Here is a 23,466-nt window from a genome sequence, read left to right on the forward strand (position 1 = left end):
TGAAACTGAAAGTTTCTGTATAATTACATCACACCTGAGTATTTGTTTTCTAGTCCCTTAAAGTAAAGGAAGTAATTACAGCTGCATGCCACTTCATACAATAAAACTGATGTAGTAGAAAGCAGGAGAAAGGCTATATTTTGCTAGACACTCCCTTACTGCATTCACTGTTAGTGTACTACTTTGATGCGATTCATAATTATTTTTTAATTTGCCTTTTTATTGTAACTACTCTGTGCACTGGTTTTATTTACTTCCTTACTAGGTGTGAGTGTGTGTGTGTGCCTTCTGTGGAAGGTTGGGCGCCGGGCTGGCAACTCGACACTTTAAAACTCCATTGCCAATCATGAGCGGACAGGTGATCCGCTGTGGTGACCCCTAACCGGGAAAAGCCGAAAGAAGAAGAAGACTGTCTGAACACACATGTATATCATTACTATTAAATTTGGGGGCATACAAGGAGTGGCCAAATGATAAACAGTCGCAAACAATTGGCCCAAATCAGTTAAACAAATGTCCTTTGAATGACATGTTAGCTCTCAGTTTGATAAAATGTAACTGATTCTTGTATAAAAGATCAAAAGCATAATGTACTAATGAACCAAATTACCAAACATAAATGCATTGAGAGGATGGGAGAAATCTCCTTAAACAATGGAATCAATGTTAGCACATACATAGAAACTGTACGTGCTACAAGTTCCTGTGTAATACAGGCCTTGGAAGTTTGACCCTTGGAATCTTGTGACTTGGGCACCTAATGCTCAGGGAATGTGAGCTCAGCAACCTGTCATCGCAATTACTATATTTTTGACAGAACTGAATAATTTTCAGGGTAACATTTAAAGACTAATTTGCTGGCAAAACCAGTAAGAGTAATGTAATGTAATAAATGCAGAATGCTTCTTTCTATTTGATTATATTAATGGAGACATTTTTGTTCTAAAAACAGGCCAAAATTTACAGCAAAAGCTTACAGCCTCATATGCTTAATGACGGCAAATTGCATTTTAAGCATTTAATTTGCATACAATATTAATCATATGGCAATAGGAAACAATGTATTTGAAATGACAAAAGAAAGAAAGAGAAAAAGGTGATGCACATGTTAAGATTGTATGCTCCTTACAGCATCTTTAAATGCATTACAATGTAACACTCAAACTGCAATGTAAAGGATCAGCCATGTGAATGCAACATTCTCCCATTTTTAACTAATAAGACCAAAATTGTAAGCAAAACAAATTTGCAGATCAGATCATTTTCTATCACAGAATGCATACTCAGAGCAAAGTGCTGACTTTTATTAAGGCACACTGTCACCAGACAAGTAAGATACTGATATTATGCAAGGGGTATAATTTTTAAAATTGTAGTTCTGCTTTATTTCAGATATAAAAGGAGACCTAAAATATTAAAAAATTTACTTAAATGAATTAGGCAAAATGGCAATAAATAAGCCACAGTTCCTATTCCGGACATTTACTTTGAAAAACATATAATGTAGCTGTACTTAATAGGAACACAAATCATTTTAAATAGTTAGGGTCCAGGCACCTAGGCGGTGCGACACCCACCTGTGAGACAGCTGGATGTGGACACATGGCAGGATGACAGTTTAACTGCAGTGACAAAGGACTGTGGACAATTCCCTGTCAAAATTGAGGGAACCCCTACACCCTAACCACAGGTGGCAGATACAAACCACCACAGTGATACACTGTGCACCCCCTTAGAAGCCACCATGTGAAAGTGTTACTGGAAAATCCTGCTGGGATAGCATGCCACGTGGGCATGAAAGTGGTACCATGGAACCCGTGTGCTATGGGCAAAGCCTTTATTAATTGCATATGCAATGTGATGTGTGTTGTGCTTGGTGCATACGAAACCCAGACAGCATCATAATTTGTAGAAATGTGCCACAGCAATCCTGCACATTAGTGTAGTCACACTTATGTTGTAAGATGTGCTTTGCTCCTTACTACAATAGCCTTCTTACGCGGTGTTACAGGCATCCCCGCAGAAGAGATTCACGTCGGGTATCCGTCAGGTTCTGCTCCTGCTGCAGAACACACAAAAGGTCAGCTAGCTGTACAGTAGGGCGACCCAGTAATACCTTAAATGCCACGCCTCCACCTGGTTGTTGAAGTCCATCTCAGAGACATCGGACACATTCCAGAACCGCAGAGGGTATGACGATGGCATTCGTGTCTGTACTGAACAGCGGGATGCATACTTGCGTGGTCGGCCTCGGACATAATGATGGTCTAGAAATACACCAATCGGCTGGGCACATTCTGGTAAGGAAGACACAATGTCCAGAAATGCAGGGACAACATCATCCAAAGGTAGGAATGCCAACGCTATCAGCTTGCGAATGGCAATGGAGAAAGCAGTGTCCGTGCCATAGAGGCGACAAGGTGGTGATGTTGGATCTGTCGCCAGATGATCTGTGCAAAATGGAATAGGCATCCCTTCAGAATACTCTAGGAATGCCTTCATTGCTGCCTTCTCAAAGTCAGTCATGATATACTGCGGTGACAAAGTGCATCCCTGGTCAGATGCCATACCCCTCAGCACCTCCCACAAAGTGGTGTATGCAGATGTCATGAGACAGTACACCAGGGTACGACCCTCATTGAGGTGGCGGTGCCAATACAGCCATGTAATGTATATAGCTGGCGACAGATATCGGCCCGTGTGGGAAAGGTGCCATCACCAAGAACAAAGTCGGACCTGCACAGGTCAGTCAGGTTCTGTGTTGTAGTAAGTACTACCAAGGCGGTACCATCCATATCCGACCTTCACGGCCATGAAGCTGCCACTACGGAGTGGATACTGGCTGGCATCAATATCTGCAAGGGTTGCTGGAGGTGTAGCCATGGATGCCCGTGCCTGCTGCCGTACCCTGGTGATGCTTCGACAAGGCATCTCCTGCAGTACATTGTCATCTGCTGTGCCTAGCACACTCTGCATTACCAAGCTTGGCAATTCATTACCAGTTACTGCCCTCTGCCGCAGTTCTGCTCGCAATGTAGCCACTTGTGCCATTGTTGCATCTGGGCCGTGCTGGTGTGGCAGTGATTTCAGCAATTCCTCACCCTCTTCCTGCCGAACAGTGATGGCACGTCCTCTGCATGCCTTCGTTCTCCGCTCACTACATGCCCAGTACCGTTTTGGTGGTGTCTCACGTTCCAAATGGTAGAGGTACCCTCCAACACCAGCATGGGTTTGCCACGTTGGCTGGGCACTGTGCTGTATCTGTTGCCAATCAGACCAGGGCTATACAGATACATACATTCCAGCATGGTTGCAGCACTTGTAGATGGTCTCTCAGAATCCATCACAGCCGGTGGAGCTTGGTATGGGATATACTACTGAACCTGGACACAGTCCCTTCCAGACAGTAGGCCACGGTTCACACCTCCTTGTCTTATACCGTGTGTAGTAACTCTGTCTGTCTCAATGGCCCTGTACAGCTTTGCACTCCAACCGTCTCTGACTGTCTCTCCCTATGGTTGCAATGTCTGCAGTTAACACATCCCTGGGGTTGCCGTATGCTTGTACTCTGTTTAGAGTCCACGATGCCTGATTGAGCACAGGTTCTGTGTGTACTGTGCCAGCCCCCTTTAACTCCCTGTTGTTGCTGCCAGCCAATCACGGTTTAGGGCTTGGTGTCTGCTTGAGTGGCAGATGTTACTTAGGGAGGTACCTCTGTCTTGCACCCTTGTCTTCCTACATGGGGCTGGGTACTTGTCTATACTCCTGTAACAGGGACAACGTGGACGTGTTCAGCAGAAGCTGCATGTCTTCCTGTGGGGTGGGGGATGGGTTACAGCTACTATATCCCCTGCTACTGGGTTAGTGTGTCATGCTTTACCAGGTTAGCATGTTCACACCTACAACTGCACTCAGGGCTCTAGCAGGGTAGGTACTGTTTGTTGCAGGCATGCCTGTTATCTGGGTTTGTCCTATACTACAGACACCCTGCTGTGACATGCTTACTACTAGTACACAGACAGGTTATAGTGTGTGTGTTCTATTGACCCTGACACTGCTTTGTCTGTACCTTTAAGGGTTTACCTGACACATGACCTGCTTTTCTATGCAGCATTTCTCGGGTAAAATGTGCTGTGCATTGCTCGGGACTTTACTTCCTGCTTCTGACTGTTTGCTGTGTTTGCGTGGACAACTGGGGCTGTGAGGGTAAGTAATGGTTTTATGACTGCTTCTGCAACTGTTTTGGGTGTATGAGTGCTTATGCAACTGTTTTGGTGTTATGACTGCTTCTGCTACTGTTTTGGGTGTATGAGTGCTTATGCAACTGTTTTGGGTGTATGAGTGTTTATGCAACTGTTTTGGATGTATGAGTGCTTATGCAACTGTTTTGGGTGTATGAGTGTTTATGCAACTGTTTTGGAGCACTAGTTTGCCTTAGGGGCCGTCTGCTTTTGGCTGTTTTCACACCGCCGCATCGTCGGGCATTTGTCTCGCGATCTACACGCCGGAACCCAAATAGTTAACTGTTATTCTGCTTTCCATTCTGTGCTAATTGCATACATGTGTCTTCCACAAAGCAAACATTCTACCTGAAATGCACAAAATTATGATCATATCATAGCTAGACATTTGTATAAAACTGTCATTTTTTTATATGAAACTAAGCCCTATTCAAGTCACTTGTTGGGGTTCCCAAATCCTTTCAGAAAAGTTACCTGATAGGCTATAATTTAAAAGGTATGATTTCACAGATCTTTACTAGTAAAAAAAAAATACATCCCTACTCTTGATAAATTTTAATGTTACTTATTTATGTTTTGATACATTTTTGGATTTTTGTATATTCATTCTCTTTCCATTTCTGCCACATAAATAAATAAATAAATAAAAATAAATAAAACATTTGTTTTTCTTCTTTCTTTAGTGGTTTCTAGATGTTCACAATTTTCAAAACACAGTGCAGATCATAGATTTATCTGACCCTACCATGTATGCTTACAAGATAAAATTACTTCCATATATTGTAGTAAGCTTCAACCAGTTTTTGTTAAATCTATGAAGCTCCTTTTAATCTGCAAAGGTTCATCACAACATTGTTTGCTGCTCTTTGCTTTCAAATTTTTGAGACATTATTTGCCATTTTTTGACAAGCTTTGATTACTCAAGTGCCAAAGGAAATTAAGTCGGTATAGAAAGAGAACACCTATTAAGGATAGAACAAAATTCAAATAGAGAGGGAAAGAAGGGTAAATAAATACCAATAAATGCATTATTTATTTCACAAGTAAACTTTTCTGAAAGGACTTAATGTAACAGAAAATATGGCTGCATGTTTACTTGATTTTTTTTTTATTTGAAAAAATCCTTTAAAGCTTTGTAATTTATATCACTTACTCTGTAGGTCATGTATGGCTTCTTATAGGAACGAATCCATGTTTACTGTAGCTGAACACAGTAAAGAAACATAATGCTGGAGAACAATAAACAGTACTATATAAATTAAGAACTTTACATATATTGCTATAAGTTGTATTGCTTGATGTTCTTTGTGATCCTTTTTGGTAGAATCTCTATCATCATATTTGTTTACAAAAAAAAAGTATGTATCTGTGCTCCACCATTGTGGAGATGTTAGGGTTGATTCTCCTGTAATCTCAATATTTTTTTCATATGCATAGATGATGTGTTAATCTTTTTCTAATAAAGATGGAAAGTGAAAAGCAAACAGTCAGTGCTATACTGCATGTGAGTTATCCAGTTTAAAAAACTGCCTACGAGAGGACTGTTTAAATGAAATCATGTTATACAGATTGGCTATAGGTAAAAATACATTAAGTTAATTACACATATACGAATCCCTGAAACAAATTCTTAAAAGAAGCCAATGCTTGGGGGGGGGGGGGGGGGCAGTGTAACTATTGTTAAAAAATATGAAATGCACTCTGTTTGAAAGGTGTCTAAAATCAGTATTGTATTCATTTCTGTTCCAGAAGTGTTTTTCTTGAATCCAGTGTCATCTGGGCAAATTCAAATACTTTTGATTACTAAATCACACTATGTGTTGAGTGATTGCTACTTTTTCCTGCCTTTATTTGTGCATATCACTGTATTTTTTTTTTAAAAATTGCTCTTCTCAAAGTTAGTGTTTTAAGACTATCTTGAAATCACCTTCAGCAAGGGATTTCCAGCTAGCTATTTAAATGGTTTGTAGTAGCATTGCACTTATGGGTCTCTTCTCCTGTGTTTTTACATTAGGGGGGCAGGGTATATTCATTTTGTTACTGGAGGTCTTTACCTCGTATATCTGAGTTGGGAAATACATAAAAGGGCTCATAATGTAATTGTTTTATTGGCCAGAGGGCTCATTAGTTAGTTTTCTGTTTTTTTGTGTTGCTATAAATTTGGCACATTTGCACAGGGCTGGTTTAACATGTTTCACAGTATCAATAACCTAGAAACAAAATTTCCCTATGTAAATATAGAGCAAATACCTTGCTTTTCGACAAGCTTAGAGCAGCTAGTCAGACATTATGGCAATTTTAGTGGAATTCAGTATTGTGTAAACATTAAAGTTAGTAGAATTTAATACTGTTTAGCATAATCTGCCCCAATAAAGCACCCTTATTAGTCTGCAGCAGTAAATCATCATTAATAGCCTTCTAACCATAATGCACCACCCACTTGTATCTCACCAGTCAATGGACTGGACAGCATGGATATGACATTTCCTAACTTCTCTGCAGCTAGCTTGGTGGATATGGGTATCTTGAGCCAATGTAGCAATTGCCTCATGTTTACAAACAACCATTTATTCTTTGAGTAAATCAAACACAGTATGTGAAAGGTGTACTTAAACAATGCCACTGGAGGCTAAACTCTCTCATACTAGCGCATATCAGGTTGTTGAAACCAAGCACACAACACTTACCTCACATAGCACACAGAACACATATTGACTAACATATGCTAAGGCACTTAAAACAATCTTCTTAAACAACAAAGATCTCGTAGACCACCTGTTGGCAAAACTGTGCCACAGGAAGCCCAAAGGCACTCAGAAAAAGCAACACATAACACCACACATATAGTCACACTCAGTGTAGCCCCAAAACTAATCCCCTAAGGCAAGCAAACACATTTCCCAGTACTCTCATTATAAGAGACACCATTATAAGACATACTGATGCCCCTCTAACAGGCAGAACAAAGGGAAGATAATGGTTAGCTGGTTTATCTGGAGCCAGGATCCACCAAATCACACTTGCACTCTAGCCATTACATGGCAGGTATCAGTGTGACTCCATCATAGCTCATGTAGGTATAAATGAGCGGAGATATATCTCCCTGGACTATATGAAGAGAGACATTATGGAGCCCTCAGACTACATGTCTCAGGATGGTATGAACCCAACATTGAGCAGCATATTATCATCACTGAGAATGATGCCACAATACAAGCAAAAGATGGTTGATTTTTAACAACTGGTTGTCTTTCTGGTATCATTATAAGGGCATCCAATATTTTTCAGTTTGGGAAGATATGGTGCACCGACCGCTTTGCTTTGCCAAGGATGGTTTGCACCTTTCCCCTTGAGTCTTTTGAATATTGGCTAAAACTTTATCCATTGTCATAGTGCCTTTTTCAGGCAATGGCAAACTGACAAACCTACCAACACAGCAAAATCAATTAAACTGATCCTCAAGATGTTACTGCTCAATGCCAGAAGCCTAAATAAAAATAAGTAAATAAATAAACTTCCTCTAAGCCCTCCTCACACTCAGGAATACAGACACCTGCGTAGTTACTGAGATGTGTTTAGGATCAGTAAAACCACGTCCACAAAAAGGCTGGGTCACCATTGGAGTCCCTTAGGGCTCTGTACTGTGTCCGGTCTTCTTTGGCATCTAATTCTTGGAGGTCAAAGCCAATTTGAAAGGCTTCTGGCTAACCAAGTTTGCAGATGATTGCAAATTGGGAGCAGCCATTGAACCCCATCAAGAGAAGAACACTCTTCAGGATGGTCCAACACAGACAAACACTTGGTGCCAAAGGCATTCCTTAAAACTTAGTACCAAGAAACATTATAATACCTTTTGGGAAGTTGGCCACTATGGGTAATTATGTTATCTATAAAACACCCCTAAAAGTTGTTTCACTAGTCAGGGATCTGGGAACTCATATAGCTAGTAACTTAGCCTTTGAGTAACTCAACTTATGAGTAAGAGCATGGCATCTAGGTCAGAGAGGTCATCATACCACTGCACATGGCCCTCATCAGACCCACCATAGAGTACAGTGTCCCTTTTGGTATGTATCTGACCAGACACATGAAGCAACTTGAATGTCCGCAAAGGTTCCTTACAAAAAGGATACAGGGCATAAACACAATGCCCTATAATGATCACCTCAGAGCTCTGTCTCTTTACTTGGTGTCATACAGACTTCTGAGAGGTGATCTTTGCCTGGTTACAAGACATCCCTGGCCTGTTGAATGAGCCTTTTGCAAATCTGCAAAACAACATCATGAGATCTACTAGATCAAAAGACATACATTTTGCTTGCAACATAAACAGGACATGTTGAAAAGACTGATATGTTTCTCAGAGAATTCCCATTCTCTGGAACAGGCTTCCCATCCATGTGAAGCAGAGTTCCTCCCTAACCCCATTTCAGTGCAACATGGAACAATGAATGGGTAATCAGAAATTCACCCCTGGACTGGCACAGCTATCTCTGATGGACAGAGGCAGCAATAAATCAACACTATATACATCAAATTTGTGAGTCACATTTGGGTTGCACTGTTAGGCTTATAAGGGTCCTAGTGGTTGTTAGCCTAATATACACCTATGAACCTATGAACATGAATCAAATTACATTGACTACATACAAATACTACACTTAAAAACTTGAGGAGGTCAGAATTTTGTGGAAATCTGTATAAATTAAATTATTTTATAGCAGGGGCTAGCACTACTGCACCCCCACGTTTATATATATATATTCTCACTTAATGGACACTCCAGCATGGAAAATAAGTGATCATTATTAAAATATGCAAATGGTAAAAGCTCCTTCTCTACTACCTATCAACCTTGGGAAGACTAAATTAAATATCCTGGCACCTTTGCATATTTTTGCAATAAGTAATGCATGAACATTTGGAGGGACACCAGCCTGAGAACATACAGCTTGAACAATTAAAGACTGAGGAAATAAAGCTGCTGCAAGGCACAACAAACCATCTGAAGAAGGTCTTTGGAGGAAGAGGAAGATGGATTATGTTTTCTCTGAGGTGCAGCAACTTTGCAGTTTGTTATTTAAGTAAGGATATGAAACAAGCAAAGTCCTTTGCACTGAGAAGAGTGTGTGAGTACGGAGGGAGGGGTCTCTGTTACCTCTAATGTCCTGTTTTTAAATTCTGCTTTGAACTGTTTTCTTTATTCAGAAGAGAAACTTCATGAATTGAAAACTTGAACAACTGGATCACTAATGGACTTGCGACCCCTACCCAAAAAAGTGAAAATAAATATTATCCACTTAAAGGTTGACACAAATTCAAGAAACAGACATTTCTCCTTAGAACTACTGTAATATGTTTCAGTTACTTGTTGCCAGAGAGACAGTTAAGCTACCCAGTCTGCCCTTTAAATGCATTTAAGATTATGTTCACATTCATTCCCCTTTCCCAGTCCTTCAGTCTCCTCAAGTCCTGTTATGTATCTCTATGAACGTTTTGTTTACCAGTCATTCTGGTAGTCCAGTTCAAGGGCCACAGCCCTCTCAATTTCATGGATTCAGAGAGTAATTGTTTCTTATAATCTTCTTTCTGTGTACCTCTCCCCTCTATCCTTCCTAGTTATTCTGACTATTCAGCACTCCCCAAAGTGGGATCTCCAGTTACTTCATATCATGCAAAATGCTATTTTGCTCAGGCTCTTGGCTAGCATTAAGAATTTTAGCCCTGTTTCCTATCTAAACTTTTATTTTGGAGATATGTATTGTTTGAAAAAGAGGATAAATACATGTCACTCATGAAATCATAATGCATGTTTGAAAGCAGGCTAGAAAATTATTGGAGTAACACATCTTCTTCACCTGTTGATAACATGAGTGAAAAGCAGGTCCTTCAGCCTGAGGAAGAATATCTGATATATCGGAAACCTATGACCCTTCCTAATTAATTCTTAGAGATCTGGCAGCTAGTGGCATCAATTAATCTATGCATCATTTCTATGGACAATTTCTGGATGGCACTACAAGCCCAAGTGGTAAAAATGAAAGCACCTATAACTGATATGGTAGATAATGCAGCATGCCTCGGAATGGCATAATGAAATTTGTACTTACAAGTAGTTGAGACAGAGAGTTAAGTAAAATTGTTGATGACCTTTGTTCAGCAAATGCATGAAAAATGAGATAATCATAAGAACTGCAGCCAGAGAAACAACATCAGAATCTTTTGTTTGCAGGAAGGCTGCAAACAGAAAGATATGATAGGCTTGATAACCTTCCCACGGGCCTGATATACAACAGCTTTGAAGCTATAAACTGTAGGCTAGGGTACTGAATGGATACACTCCTCATTAACTGTTCTGCCAACTCCTGTAGCTAAACTGTGTTTGGCAATTGGGCATTTTCTCTCTTTTACCCAAAAGAAAAAAATGGTGCATGCTGGTTCAGCCATCTCCTGCTTAGGGAGGAAGGTACACAGTGATTATGACCATTCTAAGCATTTGAATAAAATGTAATTCAGGTGGCCACTCATACAAATCTGTATCTCTACACACTACAGGTCAGTCTTTTTGACTGACCACAGTTTTTTTCACTAGAATGAGGATGCTACAAGTCTTTTATGGAACAACAGTATTCTGCACCCAGACTGTCAAGGAATAAATGCTGCCAATAGACAAAAAAGAATAGACATTGCTTTATAGCTCAAAGCACACTTCAGACATCTATTTTATATATATATATATATATATATATATATATATATATATATATATATATATATACATATATATATATATATATATATATATATATATATATATATATATATATATATATATATATGTATATATATATATATATATATATATATATATATATAAAATGCATATATATGGGTCCCCTTCAGAGTATCAAAATTGCACATCAAACCTCTGATCATCGAGGGCCAGAGGATAGAAACTCTGCAATATCGAACTCAAAAAAAAAAACAAAAAAACCCTAAAACGTGAAAACGCCCATACCCCTGCTACTAAAATATACCAACTCCGAGATCACTCTGCAGTTCATGCAAGGGCATGGAACACATTATCATGGAACTTATAAAGAAAGACATTGGCAACCTTCAAACACTGGACCCCATCCAGTTTGGGTTCGTGAAGGGCCGATCTTGTCTCCTGAACCTGATTGACTTCTTTGAATCAGCCTCCAGAGCAGTGGACGAGGGTAAGGTGGTCCACACAGCCTATCTGGACTTTGCCAAGGCCTTCGACATCACCCCCCCCCCACTCTGGAATCATAGATAAACTTACTAAGCTGGGCATAAATCCCTACATCACTCGATGGGTTGCCAACTGGCTTACTGACATTACCCAGACTGTAATAGTACCTGACTCCAAATCCAGCTCCAGACAAGTGACAAGTTGAGTACCTCAGGGTTCAGTCCTGGGACCACTCTTGTTTGGCATCTACTTCTCTGAAGTACAGGCCAACACTAAGGGACTCTAGCTAACAAAGTTCGCAGATGACTGCAAACTGGGAGCCATTATTGAATCCCCAAGTGATGTGGATATTCTACAAAAGGGCCTTACAGAAACAGATGCTTGGTGCCAGAGCCATGGGCTCAAGTTTAATGCCAAGAAATGTATAGTTATCCCCTTTGGGAAAAAACATGTACCCATGAATTACCACATAGGTGGCAGTACACTAAACACCAGAAGTGTGATGAGAGACTTAGGAACACAGGTGGACAGTGGTCTCACCTTCAATAACCACATCGCCACAACAGTCAGGAAATCCTTCTATGTGGCATACCTCATCACTAAGGGCTTTTCATCCAAAAAAAAGGAGGTCATTGTCCCACTGTACTCATCCCTCATTAGACCCATTATAGAGTACAACGCCCTGTTTGGTAAGTACCTCACATGATATCTGCAACAGCTGGAAAGGCCGCAGAAATACCTCACTAAAAGAATCACAGGCCTAAAGCAGATGCCCTATGCTGACCATCTAAAAAACTCCAGCTACACTCTGGCATATCGTCTACTCAGGGGCAATCTCTGGTTAATATACAAGGCCATATCAAATCCTGAGCTGTTGGACATGCTCCACTTAAAGAAATCCCAATCCCTCAGAGCCACATGCTCCAGGTATCTAAACCTTGTCATCACAATGAACAAAACATGCTGGAGGGATAGGTTCCTGACCCAGAGACTCCCCATGCTCTGGAATAGACTGCCCATACATGTCAAGCAGAGTGCCTCCTTGGCCCTCTTCAAAAGGAACCTTGACGATTGGATGGGAGATAGGAAATCCACCCCAGGGATCACGTCAGTCTCCCTGCTAGACAGTGGTCCAGGGAAGTAAATATTGTGGGAAGAAATATCCAGAGAATTGTTATGGCCAGGCTTGTATAGGCCTTAGGGCCGATAGCCTAATACCAACCTATGAACCTATGTAGAGAATGGCACAGAATGAGAAATTTACCATTCTCTTTACTGTAGTGTGACCTCAGAGTTGGTATATTAAAGTAGCAGGGGATGTGGAGGCTGATTTAGAAAAACTTACAAGCAGAATTTTTATCTTTTTTAATTTAGTCTACTTTGATGGTCAGCGTTGTAGAACATTGATCATCTTGTCCTTGATGATGTGTAGTTCGATGTTCTGCAACTTCAAGCATTTCAAGTAGACACACACACACACACACACACACACACACATATATATATATATATATATATATATATATATATATATATATATATATATATATATGTATATATATACATACCCCCCCACACACACACATATATTTATTTACTTATATACATACATCTGCTGTTCAGTAAAAAGCAGTTCAGGTTTCAGCTTCTGTATATTGGATGGCTTCAAGTAATTTTGAGGAAAAATAATTCAAATGCATTTGTAGATGTTTAAAATAAGTGAGACACTGGAGGAATATATATAGTCGATTTATTTATTATTTATTTACTTCCAGTTTGATAACCGGGGAAGTCCACTGGGCTCGAAAGCCCGTTTTCAGTGGAGGCCCGGGGAGAAAAGCTCCAAATTACAAATACATTACACATATAAGGCTCTGTGTTCTAAAAACATAGCACATTTAACAATTTCCAAAAACATAGCACATTTAACAATTTCCAAAAACATAGCACATTTAACAATCTCTGTACAAAAAAATAACAATTTTTATGCAATTGTATTGTTAGCATAGAAGAGAGACAAAAAAAAAAAGAAATTATACATAGATATGAAATGCAAAAGAAGTGAATCAGAGGAGAAGTGTAGGAAAAAGGAGGTGCAAAGAATTTAAAGGAGAAGAGATGCCAGGAGGAAGATAAAAAAGAACAGTTAGACTAAGATTCATTTTATTTTTGAGTAGAAAAGTACATCTTATGAAAAAGGTAAAAGATACATTTGAGAGAATAGGCATGTAGGCAGTGGGGAGGAGAGGATGTAAAAGGAATATATATAGAGTTTAAGCAGGGGAGAAAGGAGATAAAGAAGTAGAGGGTGGGGAGCTGAGGAGAGAGTTGGAAGAAGAGGGACAGCAGGGAGAAAAATGGAATTGAGATGTAATGGGATCTAGGTAGGAAGTATACAATTACATTTCCAGTTTTGGGAGAGGTGAAAATGGAGAAGATATTTGAATTGTTGATAGCTTGTAGTGACTCTTAGATGGGGAGGAAGCAAGTTCCATTTTTTTGCTATAGTATAAGAAAGTAGGAGGTGGCCAAGTGGTCGTTTAGGTTTATATACTGAAAGAAGATTTTGGTGGCCTGATCTTAGGTGCCTGAGAGGAGTGTAGAAGGGCAAGATATTAGATAGTGCAGGGCAAGCAGTGGGTTTAAAAATTAGTTTGTATGCAGTAGTAAGTTGGAGGTAATTGAGGTGATTAGGGAGTTCTAGCCATTGGAGACTATGGAGGGAGATGCAATGGTGTGTAGAATGAGTAGAGTTAGTAGAGAATTTGGCAATTTTGTAGTAGCAACTTTCAAGTTTTGAGGAGATAGAAGCTGAGAGGTTGGTTAGAAGAGGAGCACCATACAATAGAGAAGGGAGAAGGTAGGTAGAGGCGAGTGTTTGTCTTGTAGCTAAAGATAGGAAGTTAGCGTTTCTGTAAAGCATACCGAGCTTCTGATGTTTTTTTTATGTTTAGTTGAATATGAGTATTGAATTTCAGGTGTTCATCAATGGTAACTCTGAGTAATTTTGCACAACTAACAACATCTCTTGGGGGCTGGGAGAGGCTGGAGATCTTGAAGGATGGCTTATCAAGAGGCAGAGCTTTTGAGGGGGAGAAGAGAATAATATGGGATTTATTGGCATTAAGGGAGAGATGGTTTTGAAGCATCCAATTCTTTGTGGTTGTGAAGGCCAATTATGTCAAATGATAAAGGGAAGGAAAGAACAAAAAAATCTTTAAATAGCTATTCATATGAGATGAAAAAATCAGCAGAAATCAGAGGTTGAAATGAAGGAAAGGCTGTCTGAATATGAGGCTTCTCAGCAAGAACTGTTTAAAAAAATAATAGACCTAGAAGACAGAGGGTGCAGGGAAAACCTGAGATTTTCTGCCATGCAGAAGAAACTGCAGGGAACATATTGAATTCATTTTACAAAAATAAAGGTAAGCAATGGGACTGGTACTCCACAGTAGAATTTGCTAACAGAAAGGGCACACTGTTTGTATGTGCCAGATTTGGCCATGAGAAAGAAACTAAGAACTATAGTAGCAACAATGCAGTCATATCAGCAGATGGAGCTACTCCTGATGGCAAAATTGAGGCAAAAAGATAAAGTATTATTAACTGAGGACACTAGAGGGTTTGTGGGAAAATACTGTTCACTGTACACCAGGCAGAAAATAATTGCATTTGTCTTTGCAATCAGTGGATGTCAAGAGGTAGGTATGAGATTGAAGTTGCTATATCAAGCTGTCTTCAGAAGATTTTTCCTGAAGGAACAAAGACATTCTTGGATGCAGAATAGACCGAGGAGGAAATAAAAAGCTTACTCAGCAAAAAGTGAGCCAGCAAGTACCATGGCAATTGTTCAACCCATCGAAGGAACCTGCCATTAAAAATGTTTTCATTGTTGCAAAGGGAATTGAATGACAGAAAAAAAGCACAGAAGTTGGCTATAAAATTCAGGAGTACCTTGAAGCTAAACCAGAGACCGGTATTGAGTACGCAAGATGATGAAGAATAAGATCATGAAGAATGTAAAAATATGACATAAATGGATGAATTGCAACATGTCATTACCACAACATATAGTTTGGATACAAGAACTGTGATTATGCAAGAAGTAAAACAAAAATAAGGACTTGAAGTTTGAGGGATGCGCTAAACTGTCATGAGGAATCTAAAGCATAATATCTTCTTTGTCATTAATCTTTTGAAGGATAATGAAGGAAATGAGGATGTAACTGTAAGTAAAAATATTTTTTCTTAGCAATATGTATATAATAAATATCTTGAAGTCAAGTGCATGTTAGACTATAAAGTGGTTATGTGAAGTATGCAGAGGTACTTTAAATGTGAGCCGGGGGAGTCTTATCAGTGACTGCTGTTATACAAGTGATGTTAAAGTAGAAAAAGTACTTTTTTCATCTGTAATTTATTCAGGGCTTATACTGTAACAAGATGAAGGCTATAGATAAGCAGTATAATGTTGTGATCTTGCACTGACAGAGGAAAGAAGTGTAAATGAAATGATCATACACTATTTATTAAACTAAACTTCTTCTGGTGTTATGCATACAGGTGGAAGTATACACTAAAATTATGTAAAATGATAGCCTCTATGCATTTGAAAACAGCTACACCATGCAATTACAAAACAATAAGCTGGACTGTTTTTTAATCCATCAATAAAGCTCTGCAGCTACTGACAAATTGCCTGAAAGTAAAGACAATTAGCAACTGACTGAAGCATGTACAATGAAGTATCTGTATGATAAGCAGCAATATTAGTACTTAAAGGAAAAGTGATATGCAGTTCAGTGATAATACTTTGAAAGGAATACAAGCAGATGCATTCCTAATAGCATCAATCACTTCAGTTTAAATCAAAACAGTGAGCAATCTAGTTTATTAATTTGTTGGTAGGCAGTGCACTCTTTCCTAAGGCTAAAAATCAGTCAAGTGAGAGTACACAACTTGTTTTTCATATCTGGGAGGGAAATTAAGTATGTACAAGAATGGATCGTATTGGCACAGGTAGAAACACAAGTTCTAACATATGATTTCAGCATGATTAAATCTAATTTAAGAATGGAAAAAGCCTGTGGGTGTAGCTGTTTATATGTGGCAATTGGCCATATATGGATGTGTAACTTCTCTTTTTGGAAAGTGTATATAGTTGAGTGCGTTTGTTGTGAGTTAAAATGTTTGGGGTTAAAATAAAAATGTACACAGTTATTTTTTTTTTATTCTTACATGTTTTTATTGAAAACAGAAGCTCTGGGGAAAATGTGACATGTTCAAATAGAAACAAGAAGCACTTGCATGTAAGAATGGCCTGCTAAACATTGATGTATGCATGCAAGGTGCATGCTAAAACATATCCAAAAACTATTATGTAGAATAAGTGAAAATAATAGCATTTTATAATGACTGCTTTATCAATTATATCATGGAATGTGAATAGCATTGTAGGTATTGACAAAAAGCAAAGAGTATTCCATTATATTAAGAAGTATAGGGTATAAATAGAACTACTAAAGGAGGTACACTTGGATAGAAATGAGCATGTGAATTTTACAAATAAAGGATTTCAGCATTGTTAGTCAATAGAGCCAGTATATCAAGGACAAAAGGAAAGGAAGTAATAATAATGATTTTGAGAGGGTCTCAAATAATTATAGAACATGAGGAGAAAGAAAACAATGTTAAATTGGTGGTAGTAAGGGATGATTTGAATGGAAAGTGGATTAATTGGCAAATATTTATATTCCACCTAAAACTGTTATTAAGGAGTTTAAGAGAATTATGATAGAGATCATTAGTTTCTGGCAGGGAATATTATACATAGGTGGGGAATGGAACCTGATATGAAACAGTGAAGATTATCAGGGGACCTTGAAGGGGAAAGATAACAAAAGAGGGTAGATTTTTTGAAGAAATATATGTAAATATTTGGAATGTAAAATGCAAATTTAGTAGCAGGAACTTAGTCAGAATTTACACTTTATTCCCCAAGGTGCAATAACTGGGTTAGACTGAATAGCAATTATATTTCATAGGAGCATGGATATTAATCAAAAACTATTTCAGACAAGTCTCCAATAAAAAATAAGATAAAGAAGCAGGGTAATTAAGTAAAATGAGACACTGGCACTTTTCTACTTACCTGTTAAAAAGAGAGGAATTTAAGAAATGGGTAGTGGCAATGATTCAAGAGTTCTTAAAGAAGATACAGATTTCTTCAGAAAGGAAAGTTGAGGAGTGGGATAAAATGCAAATAGAATTTAAAAGTATTGTAGCATTCAAAGAGATGTAAAAAGTAAAAGGGGTTACTTATGGGATTATCAACTATTAAAGTATTACAGATGAATGGAAATTTTACAGGACAAGAAGGAGGGAAATTCTTGAGTACTAAATGGAAAATCGTTGTATATTTGGACACTATGTGTGAGTTTAGAAAGGTTGCTGTTAAGTAAATATTTTCTGATAGCAACTCCAGAGCACAAACAATATCAGTACAATGACAACAGAAAATAGAAAGGAGTGTTGCCAAACTTAAAGAGTTTATGACTAGAAAAATAACGAAAGACCCTATATTGGTATTAGCGATATTTCAGAAATTCTATGAAAATTCATATAAAGCAGAGGAAAGGGGAAATCAAGGAAATAAAACACAAATGGAAATATTTCTAGAAGACTTAAATATTCAAAACTTAGAAGAATATGATGCTCATGAATTACTAGCTAAAATGGGAGGTGATGAGAAAGATAGTGAAATATGATCAATCAAGAGGGAATTCACTAACATATGGTATTCCTGTGGAAATTTAGAAGTCCGGAGGGATGGCAGCAAAAAAGATCTGGAAGGTTATATTTAACAATATACTAAAACAGGGGGTGTTACCACCTTCTCAGTCTGGTGGTTGCACTATCAAGCCAGTTTCAATACTGAACCATGATTATAAAGTATTTAGGTATATACTAGCTTTAAAATGTTACCAGAATGGATAGCCATGGACCAGTGCCATTTTTGTAGAGAGCCAAACATTTGACAACATTAATAGAACTCTGTAATTCGAGGGAAGTGAATACATCGCTACTGTTGATAGGTCCTGATGTGGAAAATTCACCAGACAGACTTAGCTATGATTTTTTAAGTTGTGTAATGGTAGTATTTGTTTTTCTTGATAGAATAATGAGGTTGAATTAGAAAATATATGAAGGGTCCAAGGCAAGAATCAGGGTGAGTGGGCTCCCAATTGACAAGCTGTGTTTGAACAGACGAACCAGGCAGCAGTGTCCTCTGTCCCATTTATTGACATTATACTTAGAACAATTTAGAGAATAAAGGACTCACAAATTCATGAGTATAACTGGTGTGGCACTCATGAAAAATTAGACTGATCTGAAGACTATATTTTTTTGCAACAGTTTAAGGTTTTTTTTTTGTTTTTCAGGATCTAAAATAAATGAAGATGAAACAAGGTCTATAGTGGTAAAATATGTTCTCACACATGAATTGGTTCAGCAATACTCATATCTATGGGAACATGATAAAATGAAGTATTTAGGTACATAGATTAAAAATTATTTTATTATGGCAGATGATATGTGGGGGGAGACTAAACAAAATGTAATACAAACATTTGAAAGCTCTTGACTGAGGATACTGAAAGTAAGGTGCAAGCAGTGAAAATGTGTCTAGATGACAAGGAATATTAATTATTCAATCTTATGAATGATATGGGGTATATGTTAAGCAAAGTGCCATCATTGTCGCCCTTGTTTCAAAACATTGACAGTCAATTTTCCTGTTAGAACTTAGGGACAATCCTAACTGTAAACTTGAATTTTCATTGAGTGATATGCTTGTTGTGATTAAGTATTACTGATATTTGCAAAGAAATCTTGTTTTCCTTGTCTTGTTGGCTGGATTTATGTTTTGGTGTGTGCTTTATACAAAAGTTAGTCCATAGTTTTAACCATGATGGAGACATCTAACCATGGTTCCTAGTTCTTCACTGTAACTTTTCTGAGCTGCCACATATATCTTTTTAGCCTAACCAAGATTCTTTCCAGGCTGACCCAGATGTACCAGGATAGGGGAAAGCATGAAGGGCTCTAACAGGTGATTGTGTCTTTATCCAACTACACCTACCAGGATGTGAGCAGTTACACCTGACTTTATAAGTAGCTGATAATTAAGAACTTAGGCAGCGATAACCCACTATTTCTGTATAATCCAGTATGTTGTCTGATTTGGAAATGTTAAGGGACTAGGGGCTCCAATTAAGTTTAGAAGTGTATGTAATGCATTAGCAAAGTTAAAAGTTAAGATAGTACTTCTACAGGAAATTAAGTAGAAGAAAGATGATATGCAACAGCTCTATAAAGTCTGGAAGTCATGAAGTGTTTGTCAACAGCAAGGAGGCAAGTAGCTATCCTTGCTCACCACTCCTTGAGGTGTCAATTTTTAGGCACAGAAAAGGATTAGCTGAGAATGCAAACTATTTGCAAAGTTCAAAGTGATGATGGAGGGCTTATTTGGGGAATTAGTTTAGCTACAGTATAGATTTTTTCAGCGTCACAAGGAGATGGGAACAGTGTCTGCGCCATACTATTGTACAAGTGTGAGTTCAACACACTGCTTTCCTGCCTCTTAGATAAGATACTGGCTTACACCATGAGGAACCTATGGTCAATACGGCTCTAAAAAAGCTGTCATAAAACTGACATTAGCAGAAACTTGTACGGACTGTCATACCAAACTACAAGGGGCCACATCTCTGTTATGCCATTGGAAGTCATTATTTCTTCCATTAGCAATGCATGCAGTTGACTTATCTTCTTCTACATTTCTTGCATCCCTTACCATTAGCAACTTTTCCCTTTACCATATAATACCTGGTAAAAGGCTATTTACAGATTCGTTATAATCACCCTTGCTTGTATTAATCTTATGTTCATCACAGCCATTACTATGCTATCATTAAAACTCTAGTTGATTTAATGCTGTTTACACTAGGCAACAGAGTACACATGATTTCTGAGGCATTCTCTCTACACAGTTTCTGATTCCCATCCAGGCATCTGTCCTTTCCACCACTTGGCACTAAAGACTTCAGAGAAGGTCGAGGAATTCTCAACCGTCTCCATTTTATTGCTCTCTTTATTGCAGCTTCTTTCTTATTTATTATGATATTCCTGTCTATAACCACAGCCTTCGTGTTCCATCCCATCCCTATCCATTGCCTTTTTAAAATATAACTATAAATATTTTGATAACCACAATCTAGAATAACCACACATAAAATAGAACAACTAAAAACATTTTGATTGCGTAAAATACAAGTGAAGTAGACATACATTTTTTCCAGTCTGCAAATAATTTCTTAAGCTAGATAGAAATATTTAAAGCATTCAACAATTTCCATTGAAAATACTCAAAAGAAACATCTTGAGATGTTAGCAACATTTTGGATATATGAATGAGAATAACATGATGAAAGACCCTTACTGTCTTCTGATCCCAAAAAACTAAGTCACCAATAATAAGGTAAGGGCAATCCAAAAGATGTGAAACCTGAACAATATCTGTGCTTCGTACTGAGAGACAGAGAATAAAATCTATTCATTGCTGGGCTAAAACCAGCAAAGTTGCTCAGAATGGAATAAACACTGTAGAACAGCATAAACAATGTATAAAATAACTTAGAAAATGATGTAACTTCTAAAGAGTTATACCATAACACATCCAAGACTAATCAGTCTTACCATAACTGTGCGAAACTGAATTCCAAAATGTGCTACTGGTAATCAACATTGTATATATTTTAGAAGCTGAAGGTTGCTTTAACAGCAAATTCCAAAACAATTTTAATAAAGTAGTCTTATTAAAAGGTAGAGGATCTTTAATGGTGTTTAAAAGTGGCACATAAAATAATGGACGAATAGAAGTAATTTAACACAATCTGCTACTAAAGAAAATTTCTGTGCCAAAAGCAACCACTATTTCAAAGTAACCGGTACAGCAAAACTGGATTCATGACAGCTTGCGAAAGGAAATGCCAAGAAGTAATAATATCATGAAATTAAATCACTGAAAGACATTTTCAGTGAAATTCCAAATGTATTTTTTTAGGAGGGCAAGCCTCCCTGCACCCCTTGCCCTATACCATATACACATAACAAAATTGCAGGGGAGATCATGCACTTAGCTGATGCAGAGGCTGCCCTCTCACTTCCACAAAGGGTGTTCCCTCCAAGCAACCCCACCCCTTACTAGCAAGCATAAAGAATGGTTTCCCTAATCATCACCAGGGAAATTGCACTGCCTCCATGTGTCTTACATTTGTACAACTCTCACCACCACCTGAGACAATTGAGTGGGCCATAGCCCTGTGTACTCATCTCCCTGTGCCTGGCTTCTTCAGCACTGGTGTGCTAATAAAATCCTGGTGGCCAGGGTCACAGTAAAGGCTCTGTTTTTCTGTGACCAGATCCAGGATTGTTTACCTGGTTGTTGAATTAACTCAGTTTTGTTTTCAGTTTTGATATTTTTGCATTCCAGTAGAAAAAGCTTTACTTTTAAATCACAAATATGCTGTTGCTTACTTGTCAGATGAATATAATTATTCACACCTCTTACACTGTGCTTCATCCCTCTGTCTTCTTCTTCCTTTGCATCTCTCCTAGGCCTTATCTTTTGTACTGATTACTAGCCTCTCATCCCTATGTAGCCATATTAGCCTTCTTATCTTTGTGCCTGGTTTTACCTCTTGAACACAGTCTTGTCCGTAGCCCTGAGGACCTCAATTCCTGATCCATTCCCATAGCTTATTTACTCCCTTAGCTTTCTCTGCCTCTTGCTTCTCCATAACTACTTCCAAAGCACGGTATAATCCATTTTTTCTCATTATCTTTAGCTTTTTATTTTTACTCTATACTCTACTCTCAACCACAATGCAGCATGATTGCTTGCAGCCAGTAGTGTCTAACTGTGGACAGTCATTACTTCTTCTGCATTCACAAGGACCGTGCCCAGAATTCTCTTCTTTCTGGTACAGTCCTGCACCAAAGGACCGAACCCCTCATGGTCAAATTCATCAACACCTGCTGCCTTTCCATAGCAGATATCTGAACTTATCACTCTACTTCAAGCAGATTTAGAACCCCTTCATAAGTACTATCCTCATTTGCCTAGCTTACTCCTCTGTTTTACCTTCAGTCTCTCTTCCTCTCTTGTTCTGACTAGGGGTCAATATATTACATTGATTCAATAACAACCTTCCATACTTCTCAACCTCAAAGAAGAAGAAATCTGGGCAAAGCCAAAAATAATGGGAGGACAATGGCCAAAAATAAGGATAAATTCTAAATATCACTCTTTTAAACTTAAAAAAAAATTAGAATAAAAGGTTTGAAACTCAAATGTCTGTCATTATTTAGTGACTTCAATTCTCAATGATTTGCTAGAAAACTACAGGACCCAGGATCCAGGAGGTTAGAATCATGGAATCCACCTCTACAAAGAGGCCCATTACAAGTGGAGTCTCTCAGAAATCAATCTTGGGACCACTCCTTTTTGGTATTTACTTATGTGAAGTCAAGGCCAATGTCAATGGCCTCTGGCTGACTAAATTTAAAGATGATTTCAAATTAGGAGAAGTCATAGAATCCCTCACCAATGCAAATGTTCCCCTGAAAAGGCTGACACAAACCAATAACTGGGGTCAGAGCCATGGACTACGACTAAATGCCAAGAAATGCATAATGGCATGCTTCAAGAAGTCATCCACCACTGGTAACTATCATGTTGACTACACACCACTAACAGCTGACCCAGTAGTCTAGGACTTGGGGACACACATAGACAGTAATCTAGCCTTTGATCATCACATGTCTACAGTAGTGAGGAAATCATTTGATGTTGTGCAACTTATAAACAAAGGTATGACTTTTAGGTCCAAGGAGGTCATTGTTCCACTGTATTCAGCATTCATCAGACCTATTATTGAGTACAAT

General features: G+C 38.3%; 1 protein-coding gene across 1 annotated transcript in view; it reads right to left on the bottom strand.

Annotated features, from left to right (window-relative positions):
* LOC122798433 (HHIP-like protein 1) overlaps positions 1–23,466 on the bottom strand; it is an 861,110-nt gene that overhangs the window by 41,277 nt on the left and 796,367 nt on the right. The window lies entirely within an intron of this gene.

The sequence above is a fragment of the Protopterus annectens genome, chromosome 1.part0 (assembly GCF_019279795.1).
Source record: "Protopterus annectens isolate FY-2018-M chromosome 1.part0, PAN1.0, whole genome shotgun sequence".
NCBI classification, from domain to species: Eukaryota; Metazoa; Chordata; order Ceratodontiformes; family Protopteridae; genus Protopterus; species Protopterus annectens.